This window comes from Fukomys damarensis, unplaced genomic scaffold (assembly GCF_012274545.1).
Source record: "Fukomys damarensis isolate Sample0158 unplaced genomic scaffold, DMR_v1.0_HiC HiC_scaffold_36, whole genome shotgun sequence".
Taxonomy (NCBI): domain Eukaryota; kingdom Metazoa; phylum Chordata; class Mammalia; order Rodentia; family Bathyergidae; genus Fukomys; species Fukomys damarensis.
The window spans coordinates 26,812,797-26,822,646 of record NW_022900948.1 but is presented as its reverse complement, the minus strand read 5'-3'; the positions used below and the strand labels follow the sequence as shown (position 1 = coordinate 26,822,646).

The 9,850-nt window shown below is 48.2% G+C and overlaps 1 protein-coding gene across 5 annotated transcripts in view; it reads right to left on the bottom strand.

Annotated features, from left to right (window-relative positions):
• Palm2akap2 (PALM2 and AKAP2 fusion) overlaps positions 1-9,850 on the bottom strand; it is a 561,169-nt gene that overhangs the window by 161,942 nt on the left and 389,377 nt on the right. The gene's annotated exons all lie outside the window — the stretch shown is intronic.

Genomic DNA, 9,850 nt, shown 5'->3' with positions numbered 1-9,850 from the left:
GTTTTTTTTTTTTTTTTTTTTTTGAGACAGGGTCTCACTGTGTAGTTGAGACTGACCTGGAACTGGAACTCATTATGTAGCCCAGGCTGGTCTCAAACTCACAGTGATCCTCTTGCCTTAGCCTCCTGAGTGCTGGCATTTACAGGTGTGCGCCACCATGCCCGGCCTCCCAGTCTGATATTTTAAAAAGTGTTTTTCCTGGATGTGTCTGGGAAGGTATTCCCAAAAGAGATGTGTGCTTGCATTTGGAACACTGAGTAAAGAAGATCTGTTCTTGCCAATGTGGGCAGGCAGCATCCAGTCTGCTGAGGGAGGGAATAAACCAAAAGGCAGAGAGGATGGGCTGACCTGCTGTCTTGGCTCGAGCTGGGACATCTGCTGCTCCTGGTGCTTGCGGCTCTTGGGCCTTTGGACTCAGGCTGGGACTTACACCATTGGCTCGCTGGTTCTGGCTGTCAGCTTGGTGGTTCTCTAGCTGGCAGACAGCAGACCCTGGGATTTCCCAGCTTCCATAACCAAGGAAGCAAATTCCTCCTAATAAATTTCTTCCTATTTTTCTTTTTATTGGTGGTAGTGATGGTATTAGGCATTGAACCCAGGACTTTGGCTTTGTGATATCTTCTGAAATGTCCAAGGAAGTTTCAGAGATGTAACATTGGACCAGAGACTCAGGGATAGGTGTACTTGGCCAGGAACATATTCAGGCCATTTCAGGAGCCTGTGCACCCCCAGCGGGGCCGTCTGTGGCTGTACCCGCTATTCTCTTGGGCCGCGCCTCGCTGGGGAGTGGCCATTTCCCAGCACGTTTGCCCTGTGTCTGACAGGCAGTTGCTTACTACACACTTACTTGGTCATGCTTACAGCGCTGGGTCCTGTGCCCTGGTACTGAAAGGGCTGTGACGTGAAGGTTGTTTTTCTTACTCTTCTGGCCCACTTAGTAAACCATGGCAGGGGATTTCTTTCCTTCTTCGTTTATCCCCATGCTGTTAAAGTGAAAACCACTTAGGGAAGGGAGAGCGTGTGATTCGGCAATCTAAGCAGTGCGTGCCAGAGGGCTGATTCACAATCAGATAAATCTAGTTTCTCTTTCTCAGGCTTAGGGGGAAGTCTCTGGGTATCTGCATGTGCATGAGGCAGGGACAAAGCCTCAGGACAGGCCTGATAAGGGTTTTGGACACAGTCCTGGAAGCATAAGGTGAGGTCCTGATGAGGTCCTGCCATAAACCACCGATAACGCTGGGCACGTGCCTATCGGCTCTGACTTCCGGTGAATGCCCTCAGGATTCTGAGTCAGAAACTGTCCTTGGCACTCAGGGCCTTGACAAAAGCCATGGGCCAAAGTCCTTCAGCTCTGTCCTCTACGCTGTGCCCTGACCCTGGCTGGCTCCTCCTACCACAGCTGGCTGTGCCCGCCTCTCTCCCACGGAAGCACATCCCACTGAGACCTTGCACGCTTCTTGTTTGACCCCAGTCTCCAGGAGCACAGCAACAGGGTCCTTTTCATACATCGCCGTGTCTCCCAAGCCTAGCGCAGTGCCAGGCACAGTCACATACTTTGTAAGTAGTTACTGAATGGTAACATGTACAGGAAAATGAGTCCTCGAGAAGTTGCTGCCCAGCTCAAGGCACTGGCCCAGCTTCAAGCGGGGCAGTGGCGCTAAATATCAGCTATGCTTTGGGTAAGTTAGATAGCCATGTTGTCTTAATTTTCCATTCTATAAAACAAGTATAGTAATATGGACCTCCTGGGGTTATCATAAGACTAAAATTAGGTAGCACTCATGACAGCATGTGGCAGAGCGTATTATCATTTCCGTTATTTCCTGCTTCCTGTATAAGAGGATTACACTTTGAACCCCGTGGTGCTGCCCTGAAGGAGGAGTACACTTCCCTACCCTACCGATGCCTGGCTTGGCAGTGTGGTTTGCCGTGGCGAGTGGAGCACAAGCTGCAGGGGCCATATCAAAGGCTGCTACGTGGCTTTGTCCGTACTCTTTTCCCTTTTGTCCCCGGCAGGGGCTGCTCCTTTGCCCTGGGTCCTTGGATGAAGCCATTTAGAACTGAGCCATAGCCACCCCCGTGCAATACAAAACCCGAGCAAGACAGACAGCATGGCTGGAGTCGCTCGTGACCGCAGCACATCTGGAGAGAAAGCTGCCTGCTGCATGGTGCCTGCCACCGGGCAGGGGTCTGGGAAGCCTCAGAGGGAGGAAATAGATTCTGAGGGCTCTCACGCACCCGCTGCTCCCATGACTTTGGTTCTGGAGGTGTGACAGTCAATCACTGGAATATAAATAAATTCAAGGTAACATCCTGTGGCATAAAAGGGAAATAGAACTTTTTAAAAAACCAGGATGCAAAGCTGAACCATTCTACTAAAGTACAACAGTGTCTGCTACCACCTTGAGTTTCTCTCCTAGGTTATTTGTTCCCAATGATACTTTGCATCTGTTGGGTCTTTGTTTCTATCCAGTGAGCCTGCAGAGCAGAGACCTGCCCATCTCTGTAAAGATGAGTTCAGAATGGGATAAACATGGAAGTGTCATGCTTATCATGGATAACAGATGTCTTCTCTCATGGCTCAGATAGTTATTGAACACCTACTATATCATTAGAGACCAGATGCTGAGTCCCCTTCCCATGTTGTTTAATCCACGTAATTGTGTGTGGAGACACAGGGAGACAGCAGAGCACATGGTTCCCAGGGGCAATGTAATTCTGTGAACCTTCTGTCCTCACCACACTGTGCCAGAATTTGGGAAGACGACTATCTCTGAGGCACTCTCTGCATATGGGTCACATGGCCTCCGGGGTTTCCCTTTCATTATGTACCTGGTGGCAAGGGCTAGGGAAGGCACTAAGGTTGCCCTCATTATAAAGCCAAGGTATGGGCAGTTCTGAGAAGTCAAAAGCACGCCAAAGGTCACCAGCCAACCAGAGCCTGCACTAGCAGCCCAACTTGCCAGCCCGTCTCCCGGCTTCTTCCACGAACCATATTCCCCTTTGGTTCATTCCAGACTGAGAGCTATTTTATGCCGGCACAGCCATTCACAATGGGGCCACTGTCCTTCTAGATCAGCAGCCTGCCCACAGGATGCCCAGGATGATGGAGTGAAGAGACGGAAAGGGTGCGGGGAAGCTGGTATGGGGCTTTCCTTTCCTTCTGAGTATACTTATGCTTAGTTGCTCCAGAGAAGCCTGCTGCTCCTGCACTTGCAGGTGGAACATTCGTTTGTATGCAAGGTTCTGAGGTACCCAGTGGTGCTATTCAGAGTTGTTCATGATGTGGCCCCTTGTCCTTAAGGAAGTCCACCTTAGTGAAGGGACAGACAGGCGAACACTCAGCTAGAGCACGGGGCCTTCTGAGAGCGGAGTAGAAAGAGCAAGTTCTTGAAAAGAGAGATATCAACTCAGGCTGAGAATCAGCATGGCTCTGGGAGGGGGCGGCTTTGAAGACGGGCTTGGTAGGATGAGTAAACTCTCAACACACAGGTGCTGCAAAGAACAGCTTGGAGGGAGAGCATGCTCAGCACAGGTCAAAGGATCCCAGCTGGGAATGTTTAGCATGCAACTAGTCAGACGTCCAGAAGCATGAGCTGAAACTCAGATTGGAAGGCTCAAAGTCCTAGCCCCAAAGACCTGGCTTTATATGCCATAAAAATGTCCGTTGAGCCTAGTCTTCAACACCCCGCACAAGAAAGCCCAGATCTGAGAGGCAACTCAAGCCTTCCTTGAATGTGTAGGGTTTTGGAGACAAAAATCTCCTAATGGCCTGCAGCTTGGAAAATATACTAAATGGCACCAAGCCTGAGAGCAAAGCCAGTGCCCGTTCTCTGTAAACTAGGGCTCTGGCGTGAACATGGGGGTATGAAGCTCAGCATGGACAACGAGATGGATTTGTTCACTGCTTAGATAGATAGTTACTAAACATCTACTATGTTCTAGGCATGGATCCAGCTTACCAGGGAAAAGGAATCCCCATGGTCCTGAAGTTTTACTTCTAGGAAAAAATGTTTAAAAATTATATTATTTATTATATTTATTATTTATTGTTCAGCACCAAGGCCTGAATCCAAGGCTTCTGCATTGAGCTAGATTCCTAGCCCATTTTTAATTTTTTTCTTTTCTGGGCCATGCACGCGCACGCGCGCGCGTGTGTGTGTGTGTGTGTGTGTGTGTGTGTGTGAGACAGAATCTCACTATGTTGACTGGGGCTGGCCTTGAAGTTGCTATCCTCCTACCTCAGCCTCTCAGAGTGCTGGATTACAAGAGTGCACCACCACGTCCAACTGAAGGAAAATGTTAATATTAACAAGGATTTAGTCTTTGCCAAAGACACAGCACTATGTCCTTATATACTTGTTAATGTATCAGTCATTCTTTTTTTTTCAGTGCCGGGATCTAACTCGGGACCTTGCACTTGCAAGGCAGGCGATGGAATCACTGAGCTAAATCTCTAGCCACTTAATGTATCAGTCTTCACAAAACCCTTCAAAGTGGCATTATACCAACTAGACAGATGGGTAAACCAAAGCTCAGAGCTGTTAACACCCTGGTCAAGGCTGCAGTTGGCAGAGCCAGGATGTACCAGAGGCAGCCTGCTAAGGGGTAGACCTGGACCTCTATCTACTACTGTGTCATCGTAGGCAGCTATAAGAGGAGGCCAAACTTTAGCTTCCATCTCACAGAGGACTGGCTGTGTCTACTCCCAGCTTCTACTCTGACCCCTCGCAGGGTCTGTAGTTCACTATGTCCTCCATTTCTAGAAGTTAGAAGTCTCTGTCCTTCCTCCAGAGTACTCCGAGGCAAGGCTTCTCAAAGTCTGTGGTTCACCAACTTGTGCCCCTCCTGAGCGAGTTGCTGGTCTGTGGCAAGGTGAGTATGCGAAGGAAACTTCATGACACTTTGTGTACCCCATAATATTACTACTAGTATTCATAAATGTATACCTGTGTTCTCTAGGTCTTTTTCAAAATTTCATTTTTCTAATGATTCTTTTTCATCGTGGTTCACAAAAGAATTCTTTTGAGATGAATCAAGAATTTAAAAAGAAGAATGCAAAGTCTGATCCTTCCCCACAGATAGAGACATTGTTCTCAGGGAGCTCGCGTTCCCTGATGGATGCCTTACAGCCCTGAGAACACAGAGACCCAAGAGGGAAGGTCTAGGAAACATCTGCGTGGCCACTTCCTTCATTCCTGCCTGCTGTCCACGGCTAGCAGGTGGCAGGCTTTAGCACTCCCTTGCCTGGAGTGAGGAAGGAATGTGATTAAAGCTTCTTTGGGTCAGCGGGCCTTGGAGTCTTCTGTAAAGACCAAAATTCGCTATAAGAAATTAAGCTAAGTCTGTTATGGGGTGTGCACTATTCCCCAGGGGCAGCAGAAGGGAGGCTCTAGGGCGCCCCTGGTGGGAAAGAGGTGGGAAAGCAGCACTGTGGTATGGTGGGGAGCTGGACACCACAGCCAAGGGGCTGCCTGGGCTCCTGTCCCCAACATGGCTCAAAGGCCTCTCAGACTTCAATCCTGAAGGGGCCGACAGCATCTCAGGACAAAGCCCTGAAGACAGTGACAGTGGGCCTCCCCCAGGGAGCACGGCACCTGTGCGCCATCCTAAGTTGAACGACTGAGATCGACCTGCCTGCCAGACCCGCAGCACTGGGGCTCAAAGACCGACAGCCCTTGTCTAACTGAGTGATACGTCCTGCCCATGAGTGCGTCCGCCCAGCTCGGTATCTGCTACCTCTTGTGGATGCGAATGACACTCAGTGGTTAGAGAGAATGAGAAAGGTGCTGGAAAGTGTGACAGAGCCAGAGGGTGCTGCAGGAGAGAGAGGCTCCCAGTCCTGGAGAAGAGGTAGCAGAAGGGGCTGAAAGTGCAGGAGCCTGGCCCAGAAGACTGGGTGCGGAGCTACACACAGCTTTCTTTCTCAGGGCTGGTCTGTCTGCGTGGAATACTCTGGGCATCTAGTATTTTAGATGTAGCTGAAAAGCCCCATCTGCCAGAGGGTAAAGCAGGGAAGAACTGTCAGCTCAGAAGTCCTTGTGTCCTTGCCTTTTACAATCCTGTGGTTACTCGGCTGCTGTCCTGTCACATTCCTGTGTAGCTTCTAATACTCTACGTCCCTCTGCCTGTATCGAACTCCAGCACACACCTGGATCACTCCTTGAAAACCAAGGGGTTGTGCTCTGTCACTGGAAGACATCCTGAACAGATTCTGGTTGCATGGCTTATTTGTTTTTTAGGTACTGGGATTGAACCCAGGGCTTTTGCACTAAGCCTACCCCTATATTTTTGACTTCTTATTTTGAGACTGGATCTAGCTAAGCCACAAATTTCCTAGGCTGGCCTTGAGATTGTGATCCTCCTGCCTCAGCCTCCCAGAGTGCTGGGATTATAGGCATAAGCCACCACAGCTGACTAGAAATAAGCATTCTGATACCCAGATATCCTAAGATATGTCTGACAAGACAGCCTTTATAGGATCTTACTGACAGACTCACGGGGTATTGCAAAGCCTAACAGAGCTGCTCAGTGAGCCCTGATAATCATATCAAGACTCTTGGGCCCTGCTTCCTAATTGCTCCCCACCGATTCCACAGACTCCCCAGCAACTTGGAGTGTGGGAGGGGCTAGGAGCTGGGTACAGGGGGCCTAAAGCTTTCGGGGTGTGAACAAACCTGCCACACTGGCTGGAAAATGAGGACTTTTGTCTCAGGAGAGTCCCGAGAGGTTCCTGTCGCTGATCTAGCTAGAAATCCCCAGAGAAACTCTTCCCCTGAGAGCTCTGGTCACTTCTGCTCTGACTTAGGCCATAAACCGGAAATGGAGGGAGCTGCTTCAAAATGAGAGACCAGGATAATCAAAAGAGCCCCTGCTGACTTTCTTTTCTCCTGAAATCCCAGTTTCAGTTTCCATTTAGTGAGCATCAGGAGGGAAATTTCCTAGGAGATGCAGGTCTCCCGTAGCCCCTGGTTCTATGAAGGCCCAAAGCTGCAGGCCAGGAAAGACCCCCAGGATCCCAGTGGCCTCTCACAAATGCAGGAGTTTCTTTCCCTAGGGGAAGTGCCCAAGAGGCCAGTTCTGAGCAGCTTCCTGGAATCCCAGTATTTTTTCCCTTCACGTGCTAGAGCCTTGGTCCTTAACTCCTTTCCCATTCTTTTACCCGCCCCACAGATACTCATTGGATCCCTTTCTGTGTCAAGCACTCTATTGCAGAGAGAGACCACATCCTGCTTTCACAAGCTTATCTTTCCCAGATATTCACAAGCCATCTGTCTGCTGAAGAAGAGAAACACAGCCATGTCAATTTTTCCTGGTATACCTATTCACGGTTTTCTGGGTTTTTGTTTGTTTGCTTTTTGAGACATGTTCTTGCTTATGTAGTCGTTGAACTCACTGTGTAGCCTACACTGGTCTTGCATGAGATTACAGGCTACCAGGCCTGGCTTCAAGCTTCCTTAAGCACCTCCTGTGAGGTTCTAAGACATGTCTGCAATGGGTGGCCTTGGTGTCCTACTTCTAACAAAGAGAAGTTGACAGAGGTGACACTGTGAGACGGTGGAGGATACCTAGGCTAGACAAGGTGATATTGCTTCTGCTTGGCTGGCTCTCTTGGGACACTTGCTCTTGGAACCTGGATGTCAAGCTGAGTTATGAAGAGATCTTGCCACATGCGTAGACCGGGGAGATGTTCTAGCTGACAGCCCTGGCTGAGGTCCCCCCACCCCTGCCTCAGGGGGTTGCTGGACAGCCAGCACCAGGTATCACGCATGACAGCAAGGAAGCTCGCAAGGTGGCTCTAGGCCCAGCTACCAACAGCGCATCACCTTAATAGAGACTGATCCTGAGTAAGACCCACACAGGGAAGTGTGAGAAGTAACAGTGACAACAATGACAATAGTGCATTCAGCGGCCCCCTGAATGGCTGAGGATTGGCTCCAGGACCCCAAGGGTACCAAACTCCCAGATGTTCAAGTCCCTGGTATAAGATGGCATACTTGCATATAACCTCTCCACATCCTCCCACATATAACCCAATAATACCTAATACAGTATCACTTGCCATATAAATGCTGTGCAAACAGTCATCATACTTCATTCTATAGGGAATAATGATCAGAAAAAAATATGCACATGTTTAGTACAGGCCAAGTTTTTCCCTCAAATATTTTCCATCCTAGGTTAGTTGAATCCGTGGATGTGGAACTTAGGGACATGGAGGGTCAACTCTAATTATTTTTTTCCTTTCTTTTCTTTCTTTTTTAATTTTTGTTGGGGAGAGGGTCTCACTATGTTCCTCAGGCTGGCCTTGAACTCATGATCCCCCTGCCGTAGTCTCCCAAGTGCTGGGGTTACTGTGGAGTGCCACCACATGAAGCTTCTATTTTAATTCTAAGTTACTCAGTGAGGCTGAGCTGTTATGCTTGCTAAGAGGTCCAGGTCAGCATCTAGTTCTGACACATGAGTGGACCTCCACTCCTCAATGGCTGTACTGCACAAGGAGTGACCCCAGCAATGTCACCTGGAACCAGTTAGAGACCCAGGACCATTGATCCAGCCACGTTACAGATGAGAAAACTGAGGACAGAGTGACTACATAACTTATCCAAGGTTACACAGGTCATAAGCAGTGGCATTGGTATCCGAATGTGGTTGACCTTGCTCCAAAGGAAGCTTTAAGCACCGTATCTCTTTCCTCTCTCCCCCCATATTTAAAGTCTGTCAAGCCAGGCGTGGCAGCACACACCTGTAATCCTAGTACTCAGGAAACTGAGGCAGGAGGATCACTGTGAGTTTGAGACCAGCCTGGGCTATACAGTGAGTTCCAGGGCAGTCTGAACTATATAGTGAGAACTGGTCTCAAAAAAATAAAATCAAGTCTGTCAAGTCTCCTTTGAAATTGGACTCTACTCCTTTTCTTTTGCTCAGTATTACTATCCCAGCTTAATCTACGACTCCTACAGCAGGGCCCTGGCTGCCCATTGGCCTCTGGTTGCATTTCAGTCCATTTCATTCAGTGCTTCTAGGTAACTTTTCTGCACACATTGCTCCTGCCCGCCTCCCTGTCCACACGTGTCCAGTGCCTTGCTCTACCTGCTGACTGAACAGGTCAACCTGGACTCCAAGACCCTTGAAACCTGGCCCTGTCCTGAGTCTACAGCAGCAAAGAGATCAGAACATAACATCATTACCAAGTCTCTATGACAACACACAGCAGCTGGGAGGTTTGCTCACACACTTTCTCCTGCCCAGTTCTCCTCCTTCTTTGCCTGGTCTCCCTGTTCTATAAAGTACATCACAAATGTCATCTCCTTGGTGGATCCTCCCTTGACTATTTTTAGTTAAAATGATACTATTTTCCTGTAACTTTGTTTTTCTTTTCAATGCCCAGGCATTTAGTCTTTATTGTAGTAAAATATATGTAACAAAATTTGTCATTTTAACCGTCCTTATCTTTATAGTTGAGTAACATTAAGTGCATTTGCACTGATGTGCAACCATCCCCATATCCATTTCTAGAACTTCTACATCACCTCAAACAGAAAGTCTGTACTCATTAGACAATAACTTCCCATTCCTCCCTTCTCCAGCCCCTGATCACCCCATCCTATTTTCTGTCTCCATGGATTTAACTAGTCTAGGAATGTCATATAAATAAAATAACTTTGTCTGTTTCTCATTTGGATTATGTAACATAGTGTCCTATTTCATAGTCCATTTCATGTGTAGCATGTATAAAAAAAATCAATCATTTTCATAGCTGAATAATATTCCATTGCACGGACAAACCATACTTTGTTATCTAGTTTTTTATCTTATCATGTCTATTTTGATGAACATGGGTTTTTTT